Source organism: Tenrec ecaudatus, chromosome 18 (genome assembly GCF_050624435.1).
Source record: "Tenrec ecaudatus isolate mTenEca1 chromosome 18, mTenEca1.hap1, whole genome shotgun sequence".
Taxonomy (NCBI): Eukaryota; Metazoa; Chordata; class Mammalia; order Afrosoricida; family Tenrecidae; genus Tenrec; species Tenrec ecaudatus.
The window spans coordinates 44,848,405-44,864,059 of NC_134547.1; the positions used below are offsets into that span (position 1 = coordinate 44,848,405).

The 15,655-nt window shown below is 43.7% G+C and overlaps 1 protein-coding gene and 1 pseudogene across 1 annotated transcript in view; both read left to right on the plus strand.

The window, feature by feature from the left end:
- FTO (FTO alpha-ketoglutarate dependent dioxygenase) overlaps window positions 1-15,655 on the plus strand; it is a 451,554-nt gene that overhangs the window by 304,160 nt on the left and 131,739 nt on the right. The window lies entirely within an intron of this gene.
- Window positions 9,925-10,876, plus strand: LOC142432533 (26S proteasome non-ATPase regulatory subunit 7 pseudogene; annotated as a pseudogene).

Genomic DNA, 15,655 nt, shown 5'->3' on the forward strand with positions numbered 1-15,655 from the left:
TGACATTTGAATAATTGGATTAATTTAGAGAAGGGCAAATCCGGTTTTGACGGTTGTGCTTGTGTGTGTCTTTTTTTTTTTTGTGATTTGCAAGAATGGAGTTGTGTGGTTTAAATATGCATGTTATGTGATACCAAGCAAAGCTCTAGGAATGGCCACGAAATCTGTAAAATTATCATTTGAGCATTTTGTTTTAATGTATATGTATGTGGGTGCGTTTATGTAGCGTTATGCCTTCATATGTTGCATAAACTAAACCTCCACCATGTACTTCATTCGGTGCTCTGTGGCACACATAGCTAGCTACCTATTGCATGCACAAGCCCGTTGTTTGTGCACCGGGGAATTTGGTAAGTACAATTTGAGGATCATGTGTACCACTTTAAAGGCCATCCCAAAAATGTGCAGACAAGGAAGTTCACCGTGATGTTGGTAAGCCCCTTTCCCCCTCATCTCAGTGAAGTATACAGCATTGAAACCTAGCAGAAAAAGGTGAAATTTAGTATTTGGTATCAGTAGCCAAACCCCACATGATTAATTCGTTAACCTTAAGTCCCTTCAGATTTATGTGGCTTTGGAACAGTGGTGGCCTAGTGGTTTCGAGTTGGGGTGCTAACTGCAAGGTCCACAGTTCAAAACCCCCAGCTGCTTTGTAGGAGAAAGATGGAGGCTTTCCCCTCCTGTAAAAAGGTAGTCTCAGAAATCCACAGAAGCAGTTCTGCTCTGTGCTGGAGGGTTGCTATGAGTCAGAATTTACTTGATGGCAGTGACAATTGCTAGCTTCTCATAGATGATGATGGGTTTTGATTTGGTTTGTTGTTTTTTATATATGAAGATAATCTCAGTGACGTGACCCCCAAGGCCAACGCCCAAGTATGTCCCTTCTCCACAATTTCTGTTAATGAAATATGCCAGCTAAGTTCTTGTCCCCCAGCCTGGAACTTCACTACTGGCTGTCTTGAATCGGGACTCTGGGCCAGCCCCAAGAGCCTTTTCCCAGCAGGACATTAATAGACATTAACACTCGAGCAGGAAGTGTTGATGTGTCGTTTATAGCGTTCGCACCCAGTTAGGCAGGTGTAACACATGCAGTGGGAATCTTGTACCAACATGCGTGTGTGGAGCCAGATGGATGAGAACCATAGGAGAGACATTCCACCTGACATGGGGGGTTCCTGCTAGCCCTTTACCAAACAAGCCTGGGGCTCGGTGAGTGGGAAAGGCCTGCTTTGGAAGATGACCCCAGGATGAGCAAAAATGGGGTTGCTCTGTTGTCCAGTGAGCATGGAGCCCAGCGGGTTAGTCAGTGCTTCCCCGTAAAAGTCCTTCTCGTCCAGGACCACACAGCCACAGAGGACAGGGGACCTTTCACCATCTTCACAATTAGCCTGCAAAAGCCACCACCGCTTCCCCTCTCAGTGATCCCACTCTCCTCCCAGCAATCGGGATGGTTCTGAGAGACTCTGGTTTGCTTTGTAAAAGGGGCCATCATGTGCTCCTGTCTCCTGACTGGCCCTTCTCAGAGGACTCTCAAAGCCATTTAAAAGTGTGTGTTTTTCTGGGGCAGCCTCGGAAGTCCCAAGAGTGAAGTTGCCATCTGTCCTTTATATTAAACGAATCTTCTGTATCGTATACCTGATGTGCTTGTCCCAGAGATAGATGTTATTAATTAAAGGACAACATTTGTCCTTTATCTGAAATAAATCTTCTTTCTTGCCAAAAGACTAGTCTTCCACACCGTCAGAAGCAGCGAAGGGCATCCTGCCCAGGGCCCGGGTCTTTACCCAAGGTCCGTCGCCCCGCTTTGATCTGACTGGACATGTCACTGGATAGGGAACCACTTCTCTTGTTGTTGCTGGGTGTCTTTCACTTATCTCCTAGGGCCTTGGCCTTGTGCAGAGGGTGACAGAAGTGAGTGGAACATATATGCTAATGGAAATGTGGAACCTCTGCCACTGGGAAATGAGAGAAATGCCTACAGCAACCACAATCAGGGTTCTGCCAGAGCACAGCTGAGACAGTGGTTCTCAACCTGGGGGGGGGCGGGCGTGACCCCTTTGGGGGTCGAACGGCCCTTTCACAGGGGTCGCCTAAAACCATATTTCTGGTGGCCTTAGGAACCGAGACACGGCTCCTCTCCAGGCGGGTCCGCCTACATGCAGATATGCCCACGTGTGGGGTCACCCCAACACGAGGCATTGTATTAAAGGATCCGCGGCATTAGAAAGGTTGAGAACCACTGGCTAAGCCTTAGCCGATGGACAGGGAGAACGAAAGCAACTTCTCTAACCTGCTGGCTCGCTGCCTCCTGAAGCCTAGAGAAAAAACCAACGCAGCCCGGAGATGCGGCTGTGCACTCCGATCAGAATGTGCATTCATGCTGTGTCCTTCACAAGGAGGGTTGGAAGGGACAGGTAGGCTCCAGGGAAGAAGTGAGAAGATTGTACCACAGGATGCTGGTGGCTAAGGAACCGGCCCCAGTGGAGCCGGCGAGGTAGGTCTAACAAGCCTTTTGTTGGACAAGTGTTATGTGTGATGTACTTTTAAAGGGGGATTCAGAGTAGATCTCATCTGCCATCTTTTTTTTTTTCTTTCCCTTCTTACTAGAGTAGCTTTTGACTCATGGCAACCCATGGATGTCAGAGGAGACGTGTGGCTTCCTAGGGTTTTCCAGGACGGATATTTTGTAGGGTGTAGAATGCTGGGTCTTCCATTTGAGGGGCCTCTGGGTAGATGAGAATCGCCAGCCTTTTGCACATTGGCACCACCCAGAGGCTTTTCTCAGACAGACTAGAAAGCTGGTAGGTAACGTGAACGATTGAGGCAGATTGGTGGGGTCACAGCAGGGAGTGAGCACCTACACGGTCTACAAGGGACACACCTGCCAGTGTTGACGTTAGTCAGGGACTTTGGTCTGAGTGTATTAGCCACTAGGTTTTTCACTAGAAACTGTGAATATGAAACTTTTGCATCTGCAGGGTTGGCAATAGCTCACTGTTTTACAACAGTGCAGGCTAGGTAAGAACTCCTCTGAGGTACAGGGGATCCCCAGTTGTGTCGTGGTTACAAGGTGGGATGCCTTCTGCCAAGGTGTGCAGTTTGAAACCACCAGGTACTCCTCAGGGCTCTCTGCTCCTGTAAAGGCCACCCCTATATAGCATATAGAGATATTCATCTGCTCTGGGACAGGATAACAACTAGACACGTAACTATTTACATGGCTCTTCTTCCTCTATCTTCTTTAACCTATTTATTTATTTTTATCTTTTCTTTTGGGTGTCCATCTATTTAAGACAAGGGGGATAAACAAGCCCAAGGAGACAGCGAAGGGACCAATGGTTCCAGGGGTAAGGGGGGAGGAGATGGGAAAGGGAGCAGTAGCCAACAGTGACAGGGACAGGGGAATCGCAAAGGCACTAAAACAAATGATGAGGAGGGGCAGTGTTCCTGGTTGGGATTGATCGATTGAAACGTATCCAAGAAGAACTGTGGAGAGGTGAGTGACAGGTAATCATGATGATGGGGCAGAAGGAAAGAAAAAGAGGAAGGTAGAAGAAAGTAAAATTTTATATATGGGGATAAACATAGATATGTATATATGTAATATGTAAAGATATAAAGATAGGCGTATTTGCCCATGTGTATATACATATATGCAAATACAATGAGGCAGCAGATGGATAATGGGCCTCTATTCAGATCTTACCTCAGTGCAAGAATGGCTTGTTCTAATGATTTGGCACTGTATGATACTCACTTTCTGGACACAAATCGCCAAAGATAAAATGGGTGCATAAGCAAATACGGTGAAGAAAGTGGATGTTAAAAGATAGAGTGTCTGGGGTCTTAAAGGCTTAGCGTCAAACAAGTGGCCGTCTAGCAGAGAAGCAACAAATCCCCCTGGAAGAAGCACACCAGCCTGCGTGATCATGAATAGGTATCACAAGTTCAAAAACCAGCAACACAAGAAAACGAGCAATCAAATCGAAGTGAAGGAGCATGGACGGTGTGGAGGCCCCCACACCACCTGAAGGACGTTTGGTCAGTCCCTCACAGAAGGGTCACACCGAAGGGATGTTTAGTTCAGGATGCGGTGTAGCACTGAGGGAACACACAACTATCCTCTAGTTTTTTAAAAAATATTTTCTCCCCTCCCTATTCTGGTTCTTGTAGTACCTCATTAACCTTGTTAGATATGAGTATGCTCAGGTGTATAGCTAAGATCGATTGATGCATGAAAGCCAAGATGATACAGTAAGGGGACTAATGATTCCCTGAGGGTGCAGGAAGAGGCGGGGGGAGCTGATAGCCACGGCACCTTATAAACCCACTTGAGAGGAATGAATGACAGAATTGTAGGTGAATGCATATATTGGATGGTGTAAGACACAGATAATAATAACTTATAACTTATATAACATAAGAATAAGGACTCCCTGGGGGTGGGTAGTGTCAGGGAGGGAGAGGGAGGGGTAAAGGAGAGCTGCTATCAAGGAGTTCAAGAAGAATGAAAATGTTTTGGAACTGAAAGTGACAGCAATTGTATAATTATCCATGAGCTAATTGGATTACGAATTGATACAACTTCTGTAAGAGCTCCCAATAAAAGGATTTCCAAAAACAGAGTTCCAGTCTTGGAAACCCACAGGGACAATTCTGCCCTGTCCTCTAGGGCCCCCACGAGTCAGAGTTTGGGTTTTGTTTTGTGGCTTGTTTTGGTGGTACAGGTCTTGTGTAGCCTGGCAGCTCGCAGCAGGGCCCAAGTGAGCAAAAACCAGGTAGTCAATCGACCATGGGCTGGCAACAGCCCAAAACACAGAAAGAAACTGGGCTCCAAACAGCAATTCACAGTTTGGGACATTGCCCTTTGAGTCTTTCGCCTAGTGCACATGCTTCTTACAAACATGCTCTGCTGTTGTGGTACTCGCCGGAGCTTGTGTCTGTTCCATTGTCGTCAGCAGCCGTGCTCCTAGGCTCCAGAAGAGGGGTGCAGCACATGTGCAGGTCGCCCCCGTTACTGCACATGCAAGTTGCTTTTAATTTGACATTATAAGGAATGTTGCAATTACAGATGTGCTTATATTGCTTTCTCCTTATTTCAAATTATTTCCTTCGACTCTGAAAGGAGGATTACTACGACAGAAGATAGCAGTGTGTGGGGGTTGTTGGATTTCGGTATGTGTTGCCAAAGTGCTTTCCAAAAAGTGTTGTACCAATTTATACTGTCATCAACAAAACAGAGTATATGAGTTTCTAGTGCATCTTTGCCAGCATAATTATATTTTAGAGTTTCCTTCACAAAAGTGGAGGTAGGTAAACATGGGACTTGATTATTAAATTGGTGTGTATTTGAGATCTTCCTATATCACACCTTTGTTTTCTAAGATGAAATTTTATTCAATCGGTTCTCTGTGTGAACAGTTGATTAGTAATGCAGGAAGAGGCTCCTTGGCAAGCCCCTCCCCAGGGCAGCTTCACCCACAGCACTGCTGCAGCTGCTCCTCCTAAGTGTGCCTTAACTTGGCGGAGAGCCAGGGCCAGGCAGGATGCCCTTCCCAAAGCGGGGTGCTTGTGTGTCTGGCGGTCCACAGACTCCAGGCTGTGTCTGCCTGTGTGTTTTTGGCAGAGTCATCTAATAAAACCCCATTTGCAACCTTCTATGAAATGTAGTCACCAATCTGGATGCGGACGACCTGATGCCATTTCTCGTGGTAATAGTGCCTCTCCATGTGTTAGATGGGCTTTGACCACTCCTCCTTCCCTTCCCCCCCATTCACCTCTCTGCTTTGGTGCAAGTTCTAATGGCAAGTGATGTATAATCGAAGTTTCTTGTAGCATAGTTTAATGGAAAGGGCACTGAGCCAATAGCATGGAGACTGGGCTTCCATTATTGGCTCAGCTTTTTGTTCAATAATAGCTTAACAAAAACAAATATTTATCAAGTGCTGAAATGCCTTTTAACATTCCTCATGTATCATCGAATCTTCCCAAGACTCCTGTGAGGGAGGCAAGATCAATATCCCATGCAGGCGAGGAAATGAAGGCACAGCAAGCTGGAATACTTGTCCCATGTCCATGTCCCATGTCATTCTGCCTGTACTAAAATGGCTTTTTCACCTCTCAGTCTCCCCATCTGCAAAATGGAGTTGCTTCTCTTTGTCTCATATTGGTGGCATCGGACCAAAGTGATGTCCTGTTTTAAGTTGCCTTGAATGTTGAAATACACGGCATGTACTAGACTGCTGTTAACTCGTTCACCTCTCTGACCCTCAGCTCCCTCGTCCGTGAACTGTCGGGACGGAATCAATTATGACACTTCTCCATAGGCCACAGTCTCAAATCTTGGTGCACAAAGCCTGTGCGTGTCCCAGGAGCTGTGAATATTACACCCAGGGTCACTGCAGTCCAGGCCCGCCTGCCCCTCTGTGCCTTCCTTCTTGGGAAGGAAACACGAACTGTTAGGAAGGAGGGATTTCGCTCTTCCGTGTGCACACGGAAATTGGAGTACAGGAGAGTTCGCTGTACCACAGGCCACGTTAGCACCGCGTGGAACTGTGCACTGTGGTTGCGAGGCTGCTTCTGACCCTTTGCCAAGGGCATTCTCCAAGTTAGGAACGTCCACTTTGCAAAGAGTGCACACCTGCCCTTTAATCTTAGGTAAATTTGCCTTCCCTTGGGGATGACGGAACCAACCCCAACTCGAAACAAATCCATTCTTACAGCCACTTCACTTATTGTATGGCCAGCATTTAAATCATTGTGGGGGAGGGAAATCGAGCCTCCTCTTTCTTGCATGACAATCAGGCTAATTACGAATCCTTTGCACCTGCTCCAACTTACCTACAAATAAATTCTCAAAGACACACTCAAGACCAGATCTTGTTTGGGACCCAGAGACGCCCATAGACTAGAGCACAGGCACCATACCCCTGGGTGGGAGTGGCAGAGAGAGAAAGGCAAGCATCCAGTCAGCTCTACACGGAAACGCACTCCAACTGAATTTCATACATTTTGGCTTTTACGTGCTGTTTATTTAACTTAGGGAGTAAGCATCCCATATGGCACTTAACCTCCCACACAAAGATCCCCCCCCCCCCCCCGCCATAGACTAGAAGCAGGTGTCCTGGCTCAGAGAGCAGAGGTTATTTTGGGCGCTGGGCTCCGGCCATCGCTGAGTGTAGCGGGGACAAGGCCACGCCGCAGGAGACTGACCCCAGATGCTCTCCTCTTGGAGTGGGTGGGACAGTTCCACCTCTGAGGCGGAGCGTCAGCTCCATCACATGTAGGTCACAGCCACACTCCCAGAAGAGTCTCCGCCTAAAACTAGTCCCACTTGCTCATCAGTTGGTACTTCTGAGTTGGATTCACTTGGCGTGAAGTAACAGTCAGGTCCACCAGCCAGGGTGTCACGCGTGTATACATATCCACAGATGATTCGGATATGTATAGTATCATTCACAGGCCATGCTGGTCAAACGTCTAATTAACTCAGCCCTAAAGGGGTGGCTCAGACGACTGCTCTTGGAGAGCTATTGCCGACTTCTCCGGCCTTAGACAGCCCGCTGGCCAGACGCCCCCATCCCCTTGCTCTAAAGCTTGCAGTGATGGTATCTTCTGAGGTCACCTCTAAAGTCACAGGCTGAAAGGCGTCCGTTTGAAGATGGGATTGTACACTAAACGTTTGGAAGCCTGCCTCTCCCAAGGGTTTGCTGCATCATGAAGAGGGGTTTGGAGCGACTAGAGCAGGGCCCAGTGGATAGGGAATAAGATGGAGTGAATCAGGAAACACTGGCAGCTAACCGGGGAGGGGCAGGAGGAAACACTGGGGCTAGAGAGGGAACTGTGTATCTGGATTTGGTGATGGTGACGTGGGTGTGTACATTTTTCAAGACTCTCTGAGTGTATACTTAAGATCTGCCCCTTTCTGAATGTATACTTCAGATCTGTGGGTGCAAGCCAAGGAGAAGTGAGTGACACTGGCTTGGAAGGGACATGGAGCACACAGCGTTCATCAGCAGAGCAGGGATTCTAGCCAGTTTTACGATGTGGCTCAGTGTTACTGCATTTCCAGGAAAACCCAGAAATTGAGATAGTGATATAAAAATCTCAGGATTTGTAGATGCATGGGCTCATTTTAGTCCAACAAAATACCAGTTTGTGGTCTCTGGGCTAAAGCCAAACTCACTGCTACTGAGTTGATTCCAACTCAAAGTGACCCTCGGCATTAGGGACTTCTGAGTTTTACCCTGGGTCATCTTGCCTCCAACATGGAGTGATTCTGGTTTCCTAGAAAACCTTGGACAGAAAACGTGAACTTCTTTACGCCTCGCTTTTCCCTGCATCTTAGTATGTTGGTAATCTATGACTTCTCTTACCCAGGATGTGAGCTCCCTGTGTGACACAAAGGGTTAAGTAGTCGACTACTTGCCAAAAGATTTGGCTGTTCAAATCCACTTGGAGGTGCCACTCAAGACAAGCCTGGTCATGTGCTAGTGAAAGGTCAGTGATGAAGACTTCATGAGTCACGGTCAACTGGACAAGAAGTCCAACAACCATTAAGAGATGTGGGGAAGTGTGTATGAGTTACCTGATACAAAAGCACTTTGAAACACAAATATATCGATATAAATAACATAGTATTCTATCATAAAGAATTACTTAAATTTTTAGGACTCAGCATCGAGCCACTGATCCGTTAAAAGGTGGCTATTCAAAACATCGGGACTGCACCATGAGTCAGTTGTTTGTCTGCGACTTAGCGGGCAGACTTCTCATTATCTTGCGGCTGTGATGTGTGACAAACACGGAAGGCGTTTCATTTGTGTGGCTGCTCATATAACTTGCAAAGGCTCTGGGAGCTGGCGTGCACACGGCAGGGCAGTAGCATATAAGGAAATGAAGTAGATGCTATATTAAAGATCCCCTGCCACATGGACTCACTGCGGAGGAATCAGGAGAGCCCAGGCTTGTCACTGACATTTTGTGAACAAGCAGCCAGTATTGGCTGGTGATAAATGGATTATCGTAAATGTCATTCTGCACGGTTGTAGAGTTGCGAAGAGAGTTTTGATATTGAGTTGTTGGTTCGTATAGTCTATACCAATCCTTTATGATGGAATAATCTCCTCAAGTTACATCCAGAAATGTCAAAGTTGCGTATTTTTTTGCAATGTTTCCATTACGAAATATGCAGAGAAGATTGTGAGATAATGCCAAACTATTTATAGAAGCTCTACTCTCCTTGAGATTTGTGTGTGCTTAATACTAGAGACTTGTTTTTATATTTATATATGTTGTTCTCTTTCCTAAATTGACTTCGTTGAGGATGACGCACCTCCGTTTTCATGGAGAACACGTTCAAAAGCCGATCAGAGGGACATTCAGAAATTGAACCAAACACCAATCTCACGTTTTTAAAATAGAAATAGTCACTTAATTTGGTTTCAAATATTAGAACTTTTGTCTCATACAGATCCACACTAAATATTATATGGGTGTTATAATCACGCTCTTTGTGTAGTATCAGACCCAACCCCCAAACCAAACTCACTGCCATCAGGTTGATTCCTGACTTATAGCAGCTTCATATAGGGTTTCCAAAGCTATATGTCTTTATGGGAGCAGATAGCCTCATCTTTCTCCTGCAGAGTGGCAGGTGGGTTTGAACTTCTGACTTAGCAGTTAGAAGCCGCACGCTGACCCAACAGTATACAAATAACTAATTCTGTGTAATAGTAGTCATTTTTTTAAAATCTGGAATTGCAAAGAAGAAAGATTTTTAAATGTCGCTTAACATAAAATGAAAAATAAAACTTTTTTTTGGCAATTACTTTACACCCTTTGGTAGAAAGATGGGGCTTTCGACTCCCCTAAAGACGTACAGTGGGCTGCCTGTGTCCGTGGTTCGCAGTCGGGTGTGTTGTGATGCTAGAGCTGGCGGTGCAGAGGGGGTCGCCCACCCCTGGTGCTACTCAGTGTGGTGATCACTTCAATCGAATAGGCAAGGTTGGGGACCAGAAACACGTTGTGAGTGTGCTTTGGTTGTTGGTCATGGCTAAAGAAAGTACTCTATGTACCAAACACTTTGGCAGTACCATTCCGTGAAGATGACAAAGGTGATTCTGTCTGGTTTTTAGACTATGATTGTTGAGAAGCCGCGTGTGGAATATTTAAGAAGCTCAGTGCTAGGGAAAGAATAGTTGGATGGTACCACACAGGCTCGAGACTACACAAGAATGACATTGCCATCAATGAACACATGAAAAGATACTGTCCTGACTCAGTAATGGTCCTCAGCAATGTGAAGCCTCAGGACTCGGGGCTGCCACAGAAGTGTGAATCTCAGTGGGAGAAGTTCATGATGATGGAACTCCAGCCTCAAATGAAATTGGAGCAGAGGAAGTGGAGGAAGTTGGAGGAGACCGCTTGTTAGGAGACATCAGGGGACCAACATGGGCACATTTCCCCAGTGGATCACAAATCAGATCCATGGTTTGAAGGAACTAACCTGTAAGCTTCTTGATATCAGGAGCTATGTGGAAAAAGTGGCCACGGGCAAGCTGTCCATCAACCACCAGATCGCCTCCTCTACCAGCTGTAAGACGTCTTCAGTCTGATGTTGGATGTTACTCTGCAGGAGTTCGTCAAGGCCTTCCAGCTGAGGACCAATGACCAGATGGGGGTGGTACACCTGGCCTCACCTGGCCTTCTTTCTGTGGTCGCCCTGCACAACCTCATCATCACCAAGATTGCCAACCAGGATGCGGAGAAGAAAGAAGGTCAGGAAAAGGAAGAGAGCAAAAAGGATAGGAAAGAGGACAAGGAGAAAGATACAGATAAGGAAAAGAGCAATGTAAAGAAAGAAGAGAGAAGATGAAACCTGCAGCTTCTTAGATTTGTAAATTAAAATCTTATAAATGTGGTGTGGGGCTAGGGGAAGAGTTACAGTCTCAGAAACTCACAGGGGGAGTTCTACCCTGCCCTATAGGGTCCCTGTGAGTCCGTATCACCTCAGTGGCAGTAAGTTTGGTTTGGTTTTATATTATTTACCATGTAACACTTTGCCAAAAGAAGTTTTTCTTAGAGGAGAAAGAAAATGATGAGGGCAAAGAATGTACAGGTGTGCTTTATACAATTGATGTATGTATATGTGTGAACTGTGATAAGAGTTGTATGAGCCCCTAATAAATTGTTAAAAAAAAAAAAAAAGTTTTTCTTATTCTGTGCTAAACTGCATTCTTTATATTTTTTTATTATTATTTATTATTGAGAATTTCAGGCTTAATAAAACTGCTATTATTAAACAGAATTTAGTCATTTGTATAAGGATTTGCTTCAGTGGAGATAGATAGAACTATGCATAACTAGATTTTGAAAGCAACATTTTTCTTAATATTTGCTTTCTTCCCTAAAGGTCTTTTTAGGTATAGCAATTGAAAAGATGCAGTATGTCTACACCATAACTTGCAAAGCATATTGGCCCACTGTCCCCTATTCAGAAAAACAAAACCAACAAAACTATTCAGCCTGCCCCTGACAATGGAAACGTTTTTACTATAGCCCATAATCCAGGATAAAGTATAGGCACTGCTTTTGCCGCCTCCCCCCACCCCTCGACTGGGTCATTTCCAGCCCTGGGAAACACTAGTCTACCTACCATACTGAGCCCTAACTGAATCTCATCCTCCCTATTCTTGTTTTTTTTAAAGGAGAAGGACATGCAATGTTAATAACATAAATAAAAGCTATATAAAGTGACACTAAGGTGACCTATATAAAGTTGCTGTTTTTTAAAATATCAAATGTAGTCAGATTAGAGATGTTCTATGACTCACCCTAATAGCTAACGCCTATACTGTGCTCGAGGTGCGTTAATTCATTTATTAATTGCACAAACTCTGTGGCGTGACCATTAGGTCAGCAGCTACTCTGTCTGCTTTTGTGAAAGTGACAGCCCTGGAAGCCCTATGCAGAGTTGTTATGTGTCAGAACTGGCTCGATGGTAGTGGGTTTGGTTGTAGTGTGATGACATAACCAACCAACTCATGGTGTGTTGAAGTAACCGTGTTCCATAAGGGTTTCGACTGCTGACTTTTAAGAAGTTTATCACCAGCCCTTCATCTCACTGCTCCTCTAGGTGGACTTGAACTACCAGACTCTCCATAGTAGCATCCGGGCACGTTACCATCTTCCCTGCGTTGCTTTTACTCGATTCTGTCACGTTGGTTCCGACTCACGCTGACCTTGGGTACAGCAGAATGGAGCACTCCCCTGCCTGGCATCATCTTCTCAATAATATGTGAGCTCATTTCGCAGCTACTGCGTGAGGAGTCCATCTTGTTGGAGGTCTTCTCTAGGACGGCACCTTCACTGCACCCAGTTTTTAGATGGGTAAACAGGCATAAATTAATTATCTCTCAGAGCCAGGCAGCCTAGCTCCAGGTTTGTTCTGATAATTCTGTGATGCTTCTCTAAAAATTCATTTTCTTTGTTCCACACAGTCTGCTGAGACTCATATACTCAGTTCAGTGTGTATCCTTTTTATATTTTCCTCTGACTTATGTACATACATTTATATAGATACCAATAGAAAATGTATAGTATTTTCTTTATTTTTATTTCTATATAAAGGGTTCTCTTTTTCCTTATCCCTTCCCTCCTTTTTTTGAAAGAAAAATGACATTTTCTACATAGTTCTATAACTTGCTTTGTACTCTCACACTGTAATATGACAGAAACTATTTATCTTAATAATTAAAAATCTGATTCATCCTTTTGACTTCTGACTGAAATTCCATAATATGGTTAGTATATTCTACTTTGCTTAGCTATCTTGCTATGGATAGCATTTAAATTATTTTTCTTTCCCCTTGCTTTTTTCACTGTTAGCAAAGTTAAAGGCGTGTTTAGCAATGTGGTAACTATCAAGTCACTCTCTAAGAAGTTGTGCCAATTCTTACTCTCACCAGCTTTGTATGAATGACCGCCTGGTGTTGTAGTGAGTTATGAGTTGGGCTGCTAGCCCCAAGGTCACCAGTTCAAAACCACCTGCTGCTCTGTTCCAATTCAGACTGCAAGCCTTGGAAACCCAAGCAGCAGTTGTGCTGTGTCCTACAGGTTGCTGTGAGTCGGAATCAACGTGACTGCAGTGAGTGGATTTGTGTGACGAGTTGGTATTATCAGTTTGTCATTTTATTTTATGTTTACCACTTTGTTGGTGAAGAATTCTATTTTGTGGGTATAATTTACATTTTTCTGATGACTAGTGAGGTTGGTCATCTTTCCACATGATTATTGGGCATTTAAAATTCTTCTCAAATTGCTAGCTCAGATACTGTGGATATTTTAGGTTATCATTTCCCTATTGCTTTGTCATTCTTTGTATGCTTTTTATAGTCATCTATTATATATGATGCAAATATGTTCTCACAGTCTGTTACTTAGTGTTTAAATTTTATTATTTTTAGATATATTTTTATTTCAAAGGGGCTATTCTATATAGTCAAATATATATTCTTCTTTATTTTGGTTCCCTGTTGCATTTTTATTAACACCACTTGTACCATTTAAGATAAATTCACTTTTATTGCATTCTGATGCCTTTGTTGTTTGGTTTTTAACATCTGTAACCTCATTACTCTGCCTGAACTTCACCTTTGTGACTGGTTTTTATGTGGGGATTAGTTTTATTACATTTTTCTAAATAGTCAATTGGCACAATACTACTTATCAAATAAATTGTCCTTGCCCCCATTGTCTTGAAAGATATCAAAATGAAATTCCCATAAATTTATACATCCAGTTTCTGTACTGTCAGTTCTCTTTGAATTATATATTTTATCTAAGTACCAAACTGTTGTCTTACATTGTATTTTAAGGGTTGCTGTTAGGTGTTGTTGAATCAGCACATGACCCCTATGTGGCAGAATAGATAGCGTTTGCTTGGCTGTCATCTTTTTCTTTTTTAAACATTTTATTAGGGGCTCATACAACTCTTGTCACAATCCATACGTACATCAGTTGTATAAAGCACATCTGTACATTCATTGCCCTCATCATTCTCAAAACATTTGCTCTCCACTTAAGCCCCTGGTATCAGCTCCTCATTACCCCCCTCCCTGCCCACTCCCCCTCCATCATGCACCTTTGATAATTTATAAATTATTATTATTTTGTCATATCTTGCCCTGCCCGACATCTCTCTTCACCCATTTTTCTGTTGTCCTTCCCCCAGGGAGGAGGTTATATGCAGATCCTTGTAATCGGTTCCCCCTTTCCCCCCCCCCCCACCCTCCCTCGGTCCTCCCAGGATTGCCACTCACACCACTGGTCCTGAAGGGATCATCGCCCTGAATTCCCTGTGTTTCCAGTTCCTATCTGTACCAGTGTACGTCCTCTGATCTAGCCAGATTTGTAAGGTAGAATTGGGATCATGATAGTGGTGGTGGGGAGGAAGCAATTAGGAACTAGAGGAAAGTTGTATGTTTAATCGTTGCTACACTGTACTCTGATTGGCTCATCTCCTCCCTGCTTTCCTTCTGTAAGGGGATGTCCACTTGCCTTCGGATGGGCTTTGGGTCTCCACTCCACATTCCCCCTTATTCACAATGGTAGGATTTTTTGTTCTGATGATGCCTGATACCTGATCCCTTCGACACCTTGTGATTGCCTAGGCTGGTCTGCTTTCTTGGCTGTCATCTTCATGAAAGGAGTGCACCAGGCTTTACTTAAGTGAAGCCACCAGTGGGTTTCAACTGTCAACCCTTAGGTCAGCAGCCAATCATAAAGCACCTGTGCCACTCAGCCTCTGCATAACAGGACCTGCCTCCTCCCATTTTCTCTTTTGAAGCTTTGTTGCCATCCTACACCTTTTCTTCCAGATAAATTTTAGAAGCAGATATAGTCAAAATCCCATTATATGTATCTTGTTGACACTTTTACTATAAATATATTTAATTTATAGATTTTTTTGGTGGTAGAGCCTTAAAAATATATTGCTTCTCCATCCTTTAACATAATGTACCTCTTATGTAATCTTTTTGTCCTTAAGTAGAGTTTCAATATTTTCTTCACATCTTACTAAGTTTGTTTCTAGATATTTCATAATGTGTTATTATTTTAATGAATTTATTGGCATATGAGTAAGTTTGTTGATATTTGATGTATATCTTGTTTCCTTACTGAACTCTTGTATTAGTTCTAAAGGGTCTTTTAGTTAATTCCCTTATCATTTTTAGCTACATAAGTATATAATTAAAATTATAGTGATGTTTAATTTTTCTTTGTAATGTATACTTAGTTTTTTTCCTTCTTCTCTAAACAGTGATTTCCTGAATAATGAATAATCATCAGAACAATGGATAGCCTTATATTTTTCCTGATGTTAATTGGAATAGTTCTCATGTTTTACAATTAAATTTAGGCTTTCCTGAGGTTTCTAGTAAATATCCTTTATTAAGTGAAGGAATGTTTGTTCTCTTCCAAATTTGTTTATAGTTTCTACTTAGTAATAGATATTAAATTTAATTAGCTCCATTGGGAAGGACGGCAGGGCATATTTACAGAGATCGTCCCATCAGTTTCCTCTTCTAATTTAGTCTTGTGTGTATAGCACTGTGAGATTTTGTGCTGTTGAGCCATCCTTGCACTCTTGGGA